The following is a 16,862-nucleotide window of genomic DNA, read 5'->3' on the forward strand; positions in this document are numbered from 1 at the left end:
AGGCGGTGGACTACATAATTGCAGAGGAGACTTATGATCAGAGGTGGCCCCCTGTCTACCATGGGCCCTCGGGTACATTTCTTTCTTCACAAGGTTAGTTATTTAAGCTTTGAATCGTTAGTGAAGGCTCTTGGATCGAAGCGGGATCAAAAGGATTCAAAGAAAAGTTCTCCAGTTAGGGTTTTGATCTTGAAAGGGTAAACCTTAAGCCCCTTTTGATTCCTTTGAGTGTTTTGTTATGATTTGATCAATTAGAAAGGTCCCTAACAGCATTGTAAAGATTTTAAAGTGGATTAGATGGAAATGGTATGAAATCTCATAAAATTATTGGAATTGAGGCCAGGATAGATTGGATGAGAGAACTTTCGCTATACAAAAGAAAGTTGATTAGTTTCCTACAATGACAATCGATTCTTCATTCTTTTGGCAATCTTTCCCAAATCCTTAACTCTAGAACAGGGTTGGAAAGGCCTAGTGCCCAGATATATGGATTGTTACCATCTCTTTAATTCCTAACAAACAGCAAAGAGAACAAAAACTAACTTACAGGATTGTTTGTCCTCAAAAAGCCTAGTGCCCAGATATATTTTATTTTTCTCATAAAAAAAATAAAACAACAAAGAGCAAAGAGAAGTGCTTTCCGATCTTGGAACATTCTTACTAACACACAGTTCACTTTTACTCAAATTGATTCCCTATCAAGACAAGTCAAAAATTAAGTCAAGAACGGCTTTTATTGTGAGAATATCCTCAACTGAGATTCAACAAAAAATGAATGTGTCATTAACAAAAAAGAGACTAGGGATTTCCAGTGTTGACCAATCCACCTTAATGCCTCTAAAAAGGTCAAGGTCCCTATAAATGGATAACAAACGAGGTAACACTTCCATAGCTGAACTAAATAGGTAGAGACCAAGGGGACAACCTTGTCTAATGCACCTAGAAGCCTCAAAGAAAGCAAAAGGGCAACCATCCATTTTTATGGAGAAGGTTGTAGAGGAAAAAAGTTTGTGAATCATATTACTCCGATCCTCCCTAAAGCCCAAAAAATAAAACACTGACCGAATGAGGACCCACTACCCTATCATATGATTTAGACATATCTACTTTAATCGAAACATACCCTCATTTTCTTTTCTTATGATTGAGATAATGAAAAATCTTCTGAGCAAGAAGAATATTATCAGTACTTAGGCAACATGGGATAAAAGCTACTTGAAAGAGAAAGATGAAAGAGGGTAAAAATCTTTTACGACAACTGGTCATAAGCTTAGCCAAAAATTTTTAAGACACATTACACATACTAATGGGCCTGAAATCGGATACCTGAGACGCTTCCTCTTTCTTAGGAATCAAACAAGTAAATGGTTCACTCCGAAAGGAAGAGGAAACCCTGACAATAACCTAGACACAAAAGAAAAGACATCATCTTAATATGGTCCCAAAACTTTTGATAAAAACAAACCTGGAATCCATCCACACCGGGTGCATTGATAAGACCCAAGGAGAAGTTCTACTTTCCTCTAGAGTGGGAGGCGAACAATGAGAAGTCCCGGATGCACCTTGCACAATAGGGTCAAATAGGAATTCCACAAATGAACGGATATAAGAGGTTGAAGGATACAAAAATACAAAGATGCAAAAGCATGAGCAATATCCTTAAGACTGAAACTGAAATAAGTTATACCCCCTTTGCACCCACAAGTCTGGATCCTCTACTTTCGCCTGCCCCCGCTCAGGCAGGGGTAAGTTGGTCTTTTCACTGCCTTGCTGTGTCTCAGACGCACAAGGCGGTACCAGGGAAGCGGAAGTAGAGGATCCTGATTATTGCACCCAATTGACATAAATAGGCATACACATATATAACCACTACAATTTCTCTTCTGAATCACTGCCTATCCGTGTGATTCGGGTTCTCTTCTTTTCACCCATGGTGAAGAGTCTGGAATCCGGCTTAAATAGCCATTATCCTTGGTATTCATTGAGAATGGAACCATGGAAGGACAACTGATTCATGAGACAAGTTTTTCTTGCCAAAACCACTCAAGAAGGCGATAACGGCAGTAAAATAAAAAAATTCTGTTAATATAAATCAGATTTATGCAGCGCTAGACCAATTCCCCAAACAAGATTCCAACTAAAACAACAGAAAAGAAAGACGAACTAAAGCAGCAGCCGCAGCAGCATCATGGAGGACTCTAGAAGTGTGGATAGCTCATACACATTAAATCACTGTTTCAAGAGAAAAGAGAGGAAAATCATTTGGGTGTCATCGTCACCTCCATGAACTTTCTTGATCTGAAAGCCTAATTTATCAACTTTAAGGAAAGACAAAGGAACAGCGGGATGTGGAGGTGCCCATGATCTGATCACTGGGATTTTGTGATGCGAAGATGTTGGCGATCTTAACCCCTCATTCCCCTCATCCGCTTCCAATTCTCCTCCAAGCGTTATTGCTGCTGTTGCTGCAACTCGCATCCCAATGACATCTTCACCAGAAAAAGAAGAAGAAACACCACCATTGCATTTTCTGGAGAAAGTTTTCAAGCCTGCGACATAAAAGGAATAGGCTAAATGTTAATTTAGAAAGATTTTGAAGTGTGCCCCTACGTATTCTCTACCTACCCACCTGTATCAGAAGCTTTTCTTTTGGAGGAGTTGGCAGGTGCAAACAGTTGGGTCACTGGGATATTTAGATGCAAAGATGTTGCCTCCAATTCTCCATCAAAAATTAATGCACTTCTGATCTTTTTAACAACCTCTTCATCAGAAACAGAAGAAGAAACACCACCTTTGCATTTCCTGTCTTTCTTTTTTTGTGCTTTTTCATCATCTCCTTCAACTTCTTGTTGACGAAGCAGATGATTATAATCTTCTGTTGATGAAGAGGCAATTAGGTACCTGTCTGATGGGAACTCAGAAGTAGATTCTAACAAACTGTTTGAATTCAACCACTTTTGGATCTTTCTCAACTTGAAACAGCTCTGAATTCAACATGCCCATCACTTTCGGATCTTTCTCAACTTGAAACAGCTGTGACTTCGACATGCCCAATAAAGGTATCTCTGCAAGGAAGAGATTATTTACAAATATGAACATAACAAATAACAAACGCAAATTTAATTAAATTTTAGTTCTAATTTCCGAAATTGTTTCCTACATACTAGGAATAACTCTAAGTGGTTTCATATTCTTATGTACCATCATATTAGAGAGAGAGAGAGAGAGAGAGAGACAGAGATGGGGAATTTACCGGACAAGAAGACAGAAGACCAAAAGTACCAAAATTGTTAAAGAATTTTAACAACCCGTACAAAATAGCTGAAACTGAAATAAGTTATAACCCCCTTTACACCCACTTGACATAAACAAGCATAAACATGTATAACCACTACAATTTCTCTTCTAGATCACACCCTATCCATGCGATCCGGGTTCTCTTCTTTTCACCCATGGTGATGCAGGTCCAAGCACAAGAAAGAAGAAGAAACAGCCCTAGGGGCTGACCGTAGGAGCCTTAGTTTTAATTTTCAGTTTTTCAGCTTCTATGCTTAGTTTTTTTTAATATATACTTAATTTGAACCATGGTCTGGCCTGTTCAATTTAAGTGACTCTTTCCTATTGGCTACAATTTGTTTTATTTCTATTGGTCCTTAGAGGATCTTTTAAATTATTTATTTTTTAAGCTAAGTTGTCCACCTCCACAATTTCTAAAGAGGGCAGACTTTTATTTGTAATAGAATTCAGGCTCTAGGACTTCTATTCCCGAGCTGATCAGGTGTAAGGCCATTGGCCATGGATTATAAATAAGACAAATCGTGGGCAGGCTCCCCCACTATTTGGAATTCAAAAAAAAACTTTCAGCTTTCTTCTACTGCTGCTATTGCTGTGCTCTGCTCCTTTTGCGAGTGTACCTTGTGGATCTCAGGGTGAAGGGCTGGTGGATCTCCAGTGACTCTTTGCATCTGTTCAGATCGGGAGGATCTCTTCAAGTTATCAAGCTGCTGTCATTGAAGGGTTACATTCCAGTAAGTTGTTACAATTTTCTGCAATTACCCTTCTTTTTCCTAATCCTCCAACCTAAACCATCATTACCCTCCCATCGATCCATCAAACCCTAGGATAATCTAACCACTGTTCAGCTTCATTCCATCATCAAACCCACTCCATATTTACACTATAGTCCCAACAGATCATCCCCTCCACTCGATCTCCATTCCAGCCCTATTCTGACACCTAAACCTTAATCCCCTTCATCCCCATTAAGACCCAAAACCACTAGAACCTGTCCAAACCAAACCAACCATCCACACCAAACTACAGCCGAACCACCCTCTCCCTACCATTGACACTCAACCAAAACCCCTTGCCTAAATTCCTTGTTAAAACCCTAAATCTCATCATCCCCTTCATTCCTGAAACCCGAAACCCTAACCCTCAATTTTCAGAAATTTAAAATCTAACTCAAACTTAACCAAACCTAGCTCATTAAACTCCTTAAAACCTGCCTAACTTTATCATATAAATTACATTCACATTAGCCTACCCCAACCATAGAATTTGACCTAAAACCCAACTTCTGCCCCAATCGGCCAGTTGGTCTGATTTTACCTGGCTCCTAGTGGACTCTTATCTATCTAGGACTACATTACATGATGAAGAGTACAGAGTCTGGATTAAATAACTATTATCCTTGGTATTCATTGAGAATGGAACCATGGAAGGACCACTGATTCCTGAGACAAGTTTTTCTTGCAAAACCACTCAAGAATGCGTCAACGGCAGTAAAATAATAAAATTTGGTTAATATAAGACAGATTGATGCATATATGAGCTGGAACAATTCCTCAAACAAGATTCCTACTAAAACAAAAGAAAAGAGAGACGAACTAAAGCAGCGGCAGCATCATGGAGTAAGACTCTAGAAGTGAGGATAGCTCAAACACACAATAAATCAGAGTTTCAAGAGAGAAGAGAGAAAAATCATTTGGTGTCATCGTCACCTCCATGAACTTTCTTGATCTGAAAGCCTAATTATCAACTTTAAGAAAAGACGAAGGAACAGCAGGATGTGGAGGTGCCCATGGTCTGATTACTGGGATTTTGTGATGCAAAGATGTTGGCAATCTTAACCCCAAATTCCCCTCGCCCGCTTCCAATTCTCCTGCAAGCGTTATTGCGGTTGTTCCTGCAACTCGCATCCCAATGACCTCTTCACCAGAAAAAGAAGAAGAAGAAACACCACCATTGCATTTCCTGGAAAAAGGTTTCAAGCCTGCGACATAAAAGGAATATGCTAAATGTTAATTTAGAAAGATTTTAAAGTGTGCCCCTACGTATTCTCTACCTACCCACCAGTATCAGAAGAAGCTTTTCTTTTGGAGGAGGAGTTGGCAGGTGCAGACGGTTGGATACTTGGATCACTGGGATATTTAGATACAAAGATGTTGCCTCCAATTCTCCATAAAAAATTAATGTACTTCTGATCTTTTTAACAACCTCTTCATCAGAAACAGAACAAGAAACACCACCTTTGGATTTCCCGTCTTTCTTCTTTTCTTGTGCTTTTTCATCATCTCCTTCTTCAACTTCTTGTTAATGAATCAGATGATTATAATCTTCTGTTGATGAAGAGGCAATTAGGGACCTGTCTGATGGGAACTCATAAGTAGATTCTAACAAACTGTTGAATTCAACCACTTTTGGATCTTTCTCAACTTGAAATAGCTCTGAATTAGACATGCCCATCACTTTTGGATTTTTCTCAACTTGAAACAGCTCTAATTTCGACATGCCCATCACTTTTGGATCTTTCTCAACTTGAAACAGCTCTAATTTATCTCTGCAAGGAAGAAGAGATCATTTACAAATATGAACATAACAAACAACAAACGCAAATTTAATTTAATTTTAGTTCTAATTTCCGAAATAGTTTCCTACATCCTAGGAATAACTCTTAAGTGGTTTCATATTCTTATGACCTTCACATTAGAGAGAGAGGGAGAGACAGAGATGGGGAATTCACTGGACAAGAAGACAAGACCAGAAGTACCAAAATTGTTAAAGAATTTTAACAACCCGTACAAAAGTAGCTGAAACTGAAATAAGTTATAACCCCCTTTGCACCCACTTGACATAAACAGGCATAAACATATATAACCACTACAATTTCTCTTCTGAATCACCACCTATCCATGTGCTCCAGGTTCTCTTCTTCTCCCCCATGGTGAAGACTCTGGAGTCTGGATTAAATAGCTATTATCCTTCATATTCATTGAGAATGGAACCATGGAAGGACCACTGATTCATGAGATAAGTTTTTCTTGCCAAAACCACTCAAGGCGGCACGAACGGCAGTAAAATAATAAAATTCTGTTAATATAAGACACAGATTGATGCATATATGAGCTGGAACAATTCCCCAAACAAGATTCCTACTAAACAAAAGAAAAGAGACACGAACTAAAGCAGCAGCAGCATCACGGAGTTACACGCAGTAAATCACAGTTTCAAGAGAGAAGAGAGGATAATCATTTGGTGTCATCGTCACCTCCATGAACTTTCTTGATCTTAAAGCCTAATTTATCAACTTTAAGGAAAGACGAAGGAACAGCGGGATGTGGAGGTGCCCATGGCCTGATCACTGGGATTTTGTGATGCGAAGATATTGGCGATCTTAACCCCTCATTGCCCTCGTCCGCTACCAATTCTCCTCCAAGTGTTAATGCTCTAGTTGCTGCAACTCGCAGCTCAATGACCTCTTCACCAGAAAAAGAAGAAGAAGAAACACCACCTTTGCGTTTCATGGAGAAAGGTTTCAAGCATGCGACATAGAAGGAATAGGCTAAATGTTAGTTTAGAAAGATTTTAAAGTGTGCCCCTACATATTCTCTACCTACCCACTTAACAACCTCGTCATCAGAAACAGAAGAAGAAACACCACCTTTGCATTTCCCGTCTTTCTTCTTTTCTTGTGCATTTTCATCATCTCCTTCTTCAACTTCTTGTCGCAGTTGTCCTGGTCCCTGTTGATGACAAAGCAGATGCTTATAATCTTCTGTTAATGAAGAGGCAATTAGACACCTATCTGATGGGAACTCAGAAGTAGATTCTAACAAACTGTTGAATTAAACCACTTTCGGATCTTTCTCAACTTGAAACAGCTCTGACTTCGACATGCCCATCACTTTCGGATCTTTCTCAACTTGAAACTGCTCTGATTTCGACATGCCCAATAAGGGTATCTCTGTAAGGAAGAGGAGATCATTTACAAATATGAACATAAGAAATAACAAATGCAAATTTAATTTCATTTTAATTCTAATTTCCGAAATAGTTTCCTACAAACTAGGAATATCTCTAAGTGGTTTCAAATTCCAATGTACCTTCATATTAGAGAGAGAGATGGGGAATTCACTGAACAAGAAGACAGAAGACCAGAAGTACCAAAATTTTTAAAAGACTTTTAACAACCCATACAAAAGTAGCTGAAACTGAAATAAGTTATAACCCCCTTCGCACCCACTTGACATAAACAGGCATAAACATATATAACCACCACAATTTCTCTCCTAGATCACCGCCTATCCATGTGATCCGGGTTCTCTTCTTTTCACCCATGGTGAAGAGTCTGGAGTCTGGATTAAACAGCTATTATCCTTGGTATTCATTGAGAATGGAACCATGGAAGGACCACTGAATCATAAGACAAGTTTTTCTTGCCAAAACCACTCAAGAAGGCACCAACGGGTAAATCCACAACAGAAGCTATCGACTTGTTGAGGAGACTTATGGAAAGATATAGAGATAGCAAGAAGGATCTCCATATGTTCTTTATTTAATCCGGGATGTTCTAGTGAAGAGAGGGGTGTCGAGTAAATATGTGGATGTAATTAAAGGTATGTATGAGGGCATGCTGACTAGCGTGAGATCTATGGAAGGTTAGGGAAAGGAATTCCCAATTACGATTGTGTTACATCAGGGATCAGCTCTAAGCCTTTATCTATTTGCGTTTATCATGGATGACCTAACCAAGAGCATTCAAGACGAGCTCCCGTAGTGTATGCTCTTCGCCGATGATATCGTTCTAATGGATGAGACAAAAGCAGGGATTAACGCTTAGTTAGAGCTATGGAGATTAACCGAGGAAACAAGAGGCATTAAGATTAGCAGAACGAAGACGAAGTTTATGACGTGCTATTTTAGTCAGACAAATGGATACTGACATGTTACGAATTGGGGAAAGAGAGATTCCGCGCAGTGACTATTTTAGATATTTGGGGTCAATCATAAATAAGGAAGGTAACATTGAGGATGATGTTGCACACAGAATTAAAGTGGGATGGTTGAAGTGGAGAGGTGCATCTGAAGTGTTGTGTGACCGTCGTATTCCTTTAAAGCTTAAAGGAAAGTTCTACAGGACTGTTGTACAACCGGCTATGATGTTTGGGAAAGAATGTTCGGCAATTAAGAAGTGTCATATTTAGAAGCTGTGTAGCAAACATGAGGATGTTAAGACGGATGTGTGGAAAAACTAAGAAGGATAAAGTAACAAATGAGCGGATTAGAACTGACTTGGGAGTTGCCCCAATCAATAACAATCTCCAAGAGAGTCATTTGAGGTGGCATGGTCATGTCCAACGAAGGCCTAGGGATGCCCAAGTAAGGAGGCGTGATATAATCCCAATTGAAGGAGTTAAAAGAGCTAGGGGCAGACCTAAAATGACCATAGGACAAGATGTGAGGAAGGACATGCATAGTTTAGGTCTTGTACCCATAGTTGTCAAGGCGCTCCAACGGAAATCTTAGGGGCAAGGCGCTTGGCACTTTATTGTCAAGGCGCTATTTTACTTTTTTAGTATGTTTTTATGTTTTATTATATTTGTTATGTTTCTATTGGGTTGTGTACGTTATTTCTGTACACTACTTGATGTAGCCTAGGTGAAATAACTTCCACTTAGGACCAGTTCTGTCTAAGGGTTGGGCCGAATGGGCAGACTAGGGTTATTAGGGCAAAATTTAGGGTTAGGGCTAAGTAATAACAAAGGGGTTTATAGGGTTTTAAAAGGCAGGTTTCAGAGGTCTTAATGGTATAAAGATATTAGGGTTTGGAGATGTTTTGAATTTCTGCAATTTTGGGCAGAATCGGGTCACAGGCTTTAGGGTTTAATGGAGTGAAGAGATGAAGGGGCTAGAGGGGGAATTATAGGCTAGGGCTGAGGTCGAGTGTGGGGAATGATAGAGGGAAGGTGGGCTGAGAATAGGGTTTGAAGGTGATGGCTAGATCTGGAATTAAAATGGAATCCTAGTTGAAGTAGGAGTTGCAGGTTTAATGGGGTTGAGGGTTGAATGGATAAGTTGCAGGGTTAATGTGCAGGAGCAGTGACAGCTTGAAGATAGAAGAAGACCTCCTGACCTTCACAGTGCAAGGAGTCGTAGGAGAACCCACCCTTTAACCACCTTGAGTCCACAAGGATGCAGCTCGCAGGGGAGCAGAAGCAGCAGCTCGAAGGCAGCAACTCAGATCTGAAATCAGAAGTTTTTTTTAATGCAATCAGAAGTGGGGGAGCCTGCCCACAATTTCTTCTATTTATAATAAAAGGGGGGGCCAAAAGGCCTTACAAAGATATGTAGATTTGAACTAGGAGTCCTAGTTCTAAATCCTAAAACCAACCCTAATCAGATTAGGAGTAGTGACTTCCCTTAACCTGAATCCTAATAAAACAATATAAAAACAGTAGACTCATACTCTAACTAGGAGTACAAGTGTAACAAACAAATAAACAAAAAACATCATCCCTCTAAAATCGTGGAGGGGAATAAAAGACTGTTTTAACCCTAATAAAAACTAAATATATAAAATAAGGCTCCAACGAAAATCAAAGGCTGCTCTTCTTCTTCCTGCGTGAACTTGGATCTGCATCAGCTCTCCCCGGCTTAGAAACATTCATCTCCGATGAATGGGAGAATGCCATGTCGCGATCATACAACTCCGGATCGAGCCTCTTGAAATCATCAGCATGTATCCACGTGCTGTCGTGGCGTGGGCGACCTTTCCACTTGACAAGGAAAGAGTGAGAACCGGCGCCTTAACGAGTCGTCTTGTGCATATCATCCAGAACTTCTTCAATCACATCTTCCAGAGGCGGCTTCAGTTGGCGCAGCCGCAACATGTGCTCTGAGTCGCCATCATCGGAATGATGCCCCGTGTACAGATATAGATCAGCCACATTGAAAATATTGCTTATGCCCATATCATCAGGCAACTCTAGAACATAAGCATTAGGGCCAATACGTTTCAACACCTTGTATGGACCCATCTTCTTTGGATGGAGCTTACTGTTGACACCCGATTGGTGTCTCTCTGGATTCACCCGTACCATGACCATGTCGCCTGGCTTGAACTCAACGAACCGGCGATGCTTGTCGACAGTGGACTTGTAGTGATCATAACTGAGTGCAATTTTGCGCCAAACATCTGCATACACTTCGGTGATATGACGAATAAACTCATCGGCTTCAACACTTACCCGAGCTTGAGGGGGCAAGGGAATGAGATCAATCGGGCGGCGGGGTTGTATCCCAAGAAGAATCTCGAAGGGAGTACGACCGGTGGTCCTGTTCACGGAGTTGTTGTATGCAAACTCAGCAATGTCAAGGATAGAGGGCCATGTCTTCTCGTAATCTCGGACCAAACACCGCAGCAAATTACCAAGGCTTCTGTTGACTACCTCTGTCTGTCCGTCAGTCTGGGGGTGGAATGCAGTAGAGAACAAGAGCTTGGTGTTTGTCTTCAGCCAATGAGTCTTCAAGAAATAACTCAAACTTCACATCACGATCGGATACAATGGTATTGGGTAACCCATGGATGCGAACAATCTCCTTGAAGAATAGCTTGGCAATGTGGGATGCATCAAATGTTCTTCGACAAGGAATGAAGTGAGCCATCTTGGTGAATCTGTCAACAACCACCATGATGGAGTCAACTCTCTCTCTGGTAGGGGGTAGATCAAGTACGAAATCCATACTGAGATCAACCCATGGCTTGTGAGGAATCGACAGTGGTGAGTAGAGGCCTTTGTTTTGCTTGGTACCTTTAGCTAGCTGGCAAACTCGGCACTGCTTGATTACATGCTCTACATCCTTGGCCAAGTAAGGCCAATAGTACCGATCAGTTACCTGTAAGATGGTTTTATCTGTCCCGAAGTGTCCTCCTAAACCTCCTCCATGTAACTCCCTGATAATGTAGTGTCGTAAGGACGAATCGGGAATGCACAGCCGGGTTCCAAAGAACAAGTAACCATCATGCATGGAGTACTTAGGGTGCTGTCCACCCTGCTTCAAATCAGCATATAGGGCTTGAAAGTCCTTGTCACTAGCATACTCGTCTCTGATCTGCTCGATGCTAAGTGCATGGGCTGAGAAAGTGTTCAAGGTCAAGACTTTTCTACTAAGTGCATCAGCCACTGTATTTTCCTTTCCTGACTTGTATTTGAGGGCAAAGTTGAAATCCTGTAAATATGCAACCCATTTAGCATGCCTGGTGCTAATGGACTTTTGTGAGTGGAGGTGCTTGAGTGCCTCATGATCAGTGTACAGGACAAACTCTTTGCCAATAAGGTAGTGTCTCCAATGCCGCAAGACCTGAACAACAGCATAAAGCTCTATATCATAAGTAGTGTACCGAGTCTTGGCATCATTAAGTTTCTCACTGTAGAATGCAATAGGATGCCCACTCTGCATAAGAACTCCGCCTAAACCAACATGGGAAGCATCTGTAGCAACTTCGAAAATATGGTCAAAGTTGGGCAAGCGTAGTACTGGAGCTTCAGTCATCTTCTTCTTGATCATCTGGAAGGCCTTTTGAGCGGCTGCTGTCCATGCAAACGGACCCTTGTTTCGTTTGGTGCATTCGGTTATAGGTGCCATGATGGCACTGAAATTGCGAATGAATCACCTGTAAAAAGAAGCCAAACCGTGAAAGCTTCGTACTTCAGTAAATGTCTTCGGAGTAGGCCATTCAACCACGCTTCGAACCTTTTCCGGATCAGCTTCAACACCCTTTGAAGAAATTATAAAACCAAGGAAAACAACCTTGGGCAGCATGAAGGAACATTTCTTTAAATTGATAAACAACTTCTCTTGCCGGAGTACTCTGAGAACTTGTTTCAGGTGGTCTATGTGCTCATCGGGGTCTTTACTATACACCAAAATATCATCAAAATAAACAAGAAATTTACCGATGAAAGGACGAAGTACCTGGGTCATGACTCTCATGAAGGTGCTAGGTGCATTCGTCAGGCCAAAGGGCATGACCTTCCATTCGAATAATCCATCTTTGGTCTTGAAGGCTGTCTTCCATTCGTCTCCAGGCCGTATGCGGATCTGATGGTATCCACTGCGGAGGTCAATCTTGGAGAAGATCTTAGAACCGGACAGCATGTCTAGCATGTCATCAAGCCTAGGAATTGGGAACCTATACTTGATGGTGATCTTGTTGATAGCTCGGCTGTCCACACACATGCGCCATGAACCATCCTTCTTCGGTGTCAACAAGGCTGGAACAGTACAAGGGCTTATGCTTTCTTCAATAAATCCCTTCTTGAGAAGCTCTCCAACTTGTTTATTAAGCTCTTTATGCTCCGAGGGGCTCATCCTGTAGGCGGGCAGATTTGGTAACATAGCACCAGGTACCAAATCGATGGCATGTTGAATATCTCTGAGTGGTGGCAACTCATTGGGCAGTTCTTCGGGTACTACATCTGAAAAGTCCTGCAATAGATCCTTGATGGGTTGTGCAAACTTCTGTTCGGTTGGGGCAGCAACCTCTTGAGTCACCAAGGCAAGAACCAGTCCCGTATCATGGCTGATTTGTTCAAATTCCCTTTGTGGAACAACTAGCAATTTATTTTCAGATTCTGTCCCCTTTTGATTAGTGCGCATGACACGACATTTCCGTATTTCTGCAGGCAAATTAAGTGGGTACCACTTGATCTCTTCTCCTTTATGTTGAAACACACAGAGGTTTTTTCTTCCTAGGAGAGCAACATCATTGTCATAAAGCCACGGTCTCCCTAGTAGGACATCAGTCATTCTCATCAGAATGATATCACACCAAATTTCCTCTGAATATTTTTGGGCTTGTAAGGGAACATAGCATCGCTTGTTCACATCAAGCTTATTCCCATTCAATAAGGAGACTTTGTAGGGCATCGGGTGCTTCTCAAATTTCAGATTCGCCTTCTTCACAAGATCTTCAGACACAACATTAACGCAGCTACCACTATCAACAATTATCTGGGCAGTGCGCTCATCTGCTCGCAAGCGGGTATAGAAGATGCAACTATGTCTCACCTTTGGATTCAGCACTCAATATACGTGCTACTACGTGAACACCTCGGGTATCTTCAAATTCATCACCCAAGTCGTCAAAATAAGCAGTCCCATCATCACCATCTTCGGGGGGTAATGCATAAATACCCTGCTCATCAAATTCATCAGGGCTTTCTTCCTCCTTTTCAGCTACATGAATCTGCCGTTGTCGTTGTGGGCAGTCCTTAGCATAGTGTCCCTTCTCATTGCAGCGATAACAAGTGTTGGACTCACTGGTAGTCATTGGGGCTTTACCCTTGTCCACATGTGAAGAGCTGCCAGTGTAAGGGGCTGTCCGTGTAGAACCAGCAGTGGTGTTATTACCTCTATTGTAACCATTAGTTGATTTGGATGCTGGAAAAGATTTTCTGGTGTCGACAGCAGTGGAACCAAACCTTCTAGTAGTGTTCAATAGGCCTTCTGCCTTCAATGCCTTCTCAAAGCAATCCTTGACGTCCAGAACATCCACAACGCCAATAGCTCTACGGATGTTAGATCTCAATCCCAATCGGAATCGAGACAACATTTGAGTAGCACTTTCTATTGTGTCGGTGCGAGATGAGAGAGAATCAAACTTCTGCATGTACTCAGATACAGTCATATTCCCTTGAAGGGAGTTGAATTGGTCTTGCATCTGAGCTGTATAGTGTCTTGGTAAATACTTCTCTTTCAAATCATACTTCATATCCTCCCAGTTGGTAGGTGCTTACCTTCACGTTCCATATCCCTCTCTGTCTTGCGCCACGGTCTCAGCGACCAATTAATTTAGTGCGTGCAGTCTCATCTTTCGATCTTCAGGCAAATCATACCAATCAAAGTAGTCATCTAGGGCAGCAAGCCAGTCGTAGAATTTCTGTAGATCACCAATCCCATCATATTCTTTCAGTTCAAGCTTGACCTTCTGTGTATCAAATCTTCTGTTCTGGGCTTCATCTCCAGTGAAGTAGGATCTCAAATATTCCTCAAAATTAGGTCTTCGAGGTGCTTCAGTAGTTCTGTCCCTATCTTCTCTGTAGTCATCCCTGTCATATCTTCTTCGATCCCTGTAGCCTCGGTCATGTCTAGACTGATCTCTGTGGTCCCTGTGACGCCTGGAATGATCTCTGTAGTGCTCATTCCTTGCCAAAGTGCCATGAACTTCAGAATGGACTTGTAGCCGATCTTCCTCTACGTATAGAGGGTTGTTTATAATAGGCGCAGCTTGCTTTTGTTCCATGGCTGTCATTCGATCACCAAGAACTTGCTGGTCTGTTGAGATCTTCTGCAGCATAGCCATGATTGCAGCAAGGGAATCAGGTTGGGGTGGTAGTGTTGGATCAACAATAGGGTTGCCATGTTTGTCCATGTCTCTGATACCAATTTGATGTAGCCTAGGTGAAATAACTTCCACTTAGGACCAGTTCTGTCTAAGGGTTGGCCGAATGGGCAGACTAGGGTTATTAGGGCAAAATTTAGGGTTAGGGCTAAGTAATGACAAGGGGGTTTATAGGGTTTTAAAAGGCAGGTTTCAGAGGTCTTAATGGTATAAAGATATTAGGGTTTGGAGATGTTTTGAATTTCTGCAATTTTGGGCAGAATCGGGTCACAGGCTTTAGGGTTTAATGGAGTGAAGAGATGAAGGGGTTAGAGGGGGAATTATAGGCTAGGGCTGAGGTCGAGTGTGGGGAATGATATAGGGAAGGTGGGCTGAGAATAGGGTTTGAAGGTGATGGCTAGATCTGGAATTATAATGGAATCCTAGTTGAAGTAGGAGTTGCAGGTTTAATGGGGTTGAGGGTTGAATGGATAAGTTGCAGGGTTAATGTGCAGGAGCAGCGACAGCTTGAAGATAGAAGACCACCTGACCTTCACAGTGCAAGGAGTCGTAGGAGAACCCACCCTTTAACCACCTTGAGTCCACAAGGATGCAGCTCGCAGGGGAGCAGAAGCAGCAGCTCGAAGGCAGCAACTCATATCTGAAATCAGAAGTTTTTTTTAATGCAATCAGAAGTGGGGGAGCCTGCCCACGATTTCTTCTATTTATAATAAAAGGGGGGGCCAAAAGGCCTTACAAAGATATGTAGATTTGAACTAGGAGTCCTAGTTCTAAATCCTAAAACCAATCCTAATCAGATTAGGAGTAGTGACTTCCCTTAACCTGAATCCTAATAAAACAATATAAAAACAGTAGACTCATACTCTAACTAGGAGTACAAGTGTAACAAACAAATAAACAAAAAACATCATCCCTCTAAAATCGTGGAGGGGAATAAAAGACTGTTTTAACCCTAATAAAAACTAAATATATAAAATAAGGCTCCAACGAAAATCAAAGGCTGCTCTTCTTCTTCCTGCGTGAACTTGGATCTGCATCACTACTTTACACCAAATCACCTAAAGGCAAAAATATATCAAATGAAACCCTCAACTCTGCCTACTCTTGGTCTCACGCCTTCGCACAAGGGAAGAAATGAAATCCTCGATTCTTGCCCCAGCTCTCGCGCCAAGCAACTCCGGCATCCACGAACTAGGCTCCGATGATCCGAAAAGTTCTATTCTCCTTCTTTTCCTTCTTCATCTTCTTCTCTGGTAGTGGTTTTTTTTTGTTCTTCTTCTTCCCCTCCTCCACCCTCGACTATTGTCTTTTTTTTTCTTTTTCTTTATTCGAAGTGTTTTAGTTATTTTTCTGCTTAAACTCCATCTCCAGCGACTACAAACCTAGCTCCAGTGACGACTGCAACCTCAGATTATCTCTAGCAAGTTCTGTTCTTCTCTTTTGTGATTTTTTTCTCTGTTCTTCCTCTTCGTATTGTTATCCAATTTTTTTCGTTGGTCTTCTTTTCCTCCTCCAACCTCGATTCCTCTGTTGAGTTTTTTTTTTCTTCCTTTTTCTCAATTCTGCTTGTTTTTCTTGACCAGCAGCACCTTGATAACAGTACATTCTTCTTCCCGTTCATCTTCTTCTCCTCCTGCACCATTTTTTTTCCCTTTGTGCTTCTACTGTATTTTGTCCCTCTTTTTTCTTCTCATCTTCCTTCTTCTTCCTCTATATCAGTGGCTGCTGGTGGTGAGGTTGGTGGCTGTAATTCTTTTTTATGTGCTGTTATTCAAATCAAATTGTGCAAGTGTTTAGTATAAATCATGTAATTTTGTCATTTTGTGGTTATATGTTATGTAATCTGAAATTATTTGATCGTGTTTCACAATTGATTTTGCAATTCAATTGTGCAATATAACCTTAACAGCAGCATCTAGGCTCAACAACTCATACACGCCCAGGGTACTGATGCTGTAAAGTGTAATGGACAGTTAAATTAGCATATATTGATTGAGTTTGCTATTGCTGTAAAGTGTAATAGACTATTAATTTATTCCTGTATGTGTAGCTTACTCATTTTAGCATCAATAAAAAAAATTACGCCAAGGCGCCGCCTAAGAGCTTAGGAATGACCTCGAACGCCTTGGATCACCTAGCGCCTTGACAACTATGCTTGTACCAAGTTTGACCTCTG

The 16,862-nt window shown here is 41.4% G+C and overlaps 1 long non-coding RNA gene across 1 annotated transcript in view; it reads left to right on the plus strand.

The window, feature by feature from the left end:
• LOC122656044 overlaps nt 1–16,862 on the plus strand; it is an 86,130-nt gene that overhangs the window by 9,992 nt on the left and 59,276 nt on the right. The window contains exon 2 of the long non-coding RNA XR_006332033.1: nt 8,180–8,184. This is a non-coding gene — a long non-coding RNA (uncharacterized LOC122656044). The remainder of the gene's footprint in view (nt 1–8,179; nt 8,185–16,862) is intronic.

Source organism: Telopea speciosissima, chromosome 3 (genome assembly GCF_018873765.1).
Source record: "Telopea speciosissima isolate NSW1024214 ecotype Mountain lineage chromosome 3, Tspe_v1, whole genome shotgun sequence".
Lineage (NCBI taxonomy): Eukaryota > Viridiplantae > Streptophyta > Magnoliopsida > Proteales > Proteaceae > Telopea > Telopea speciosissima.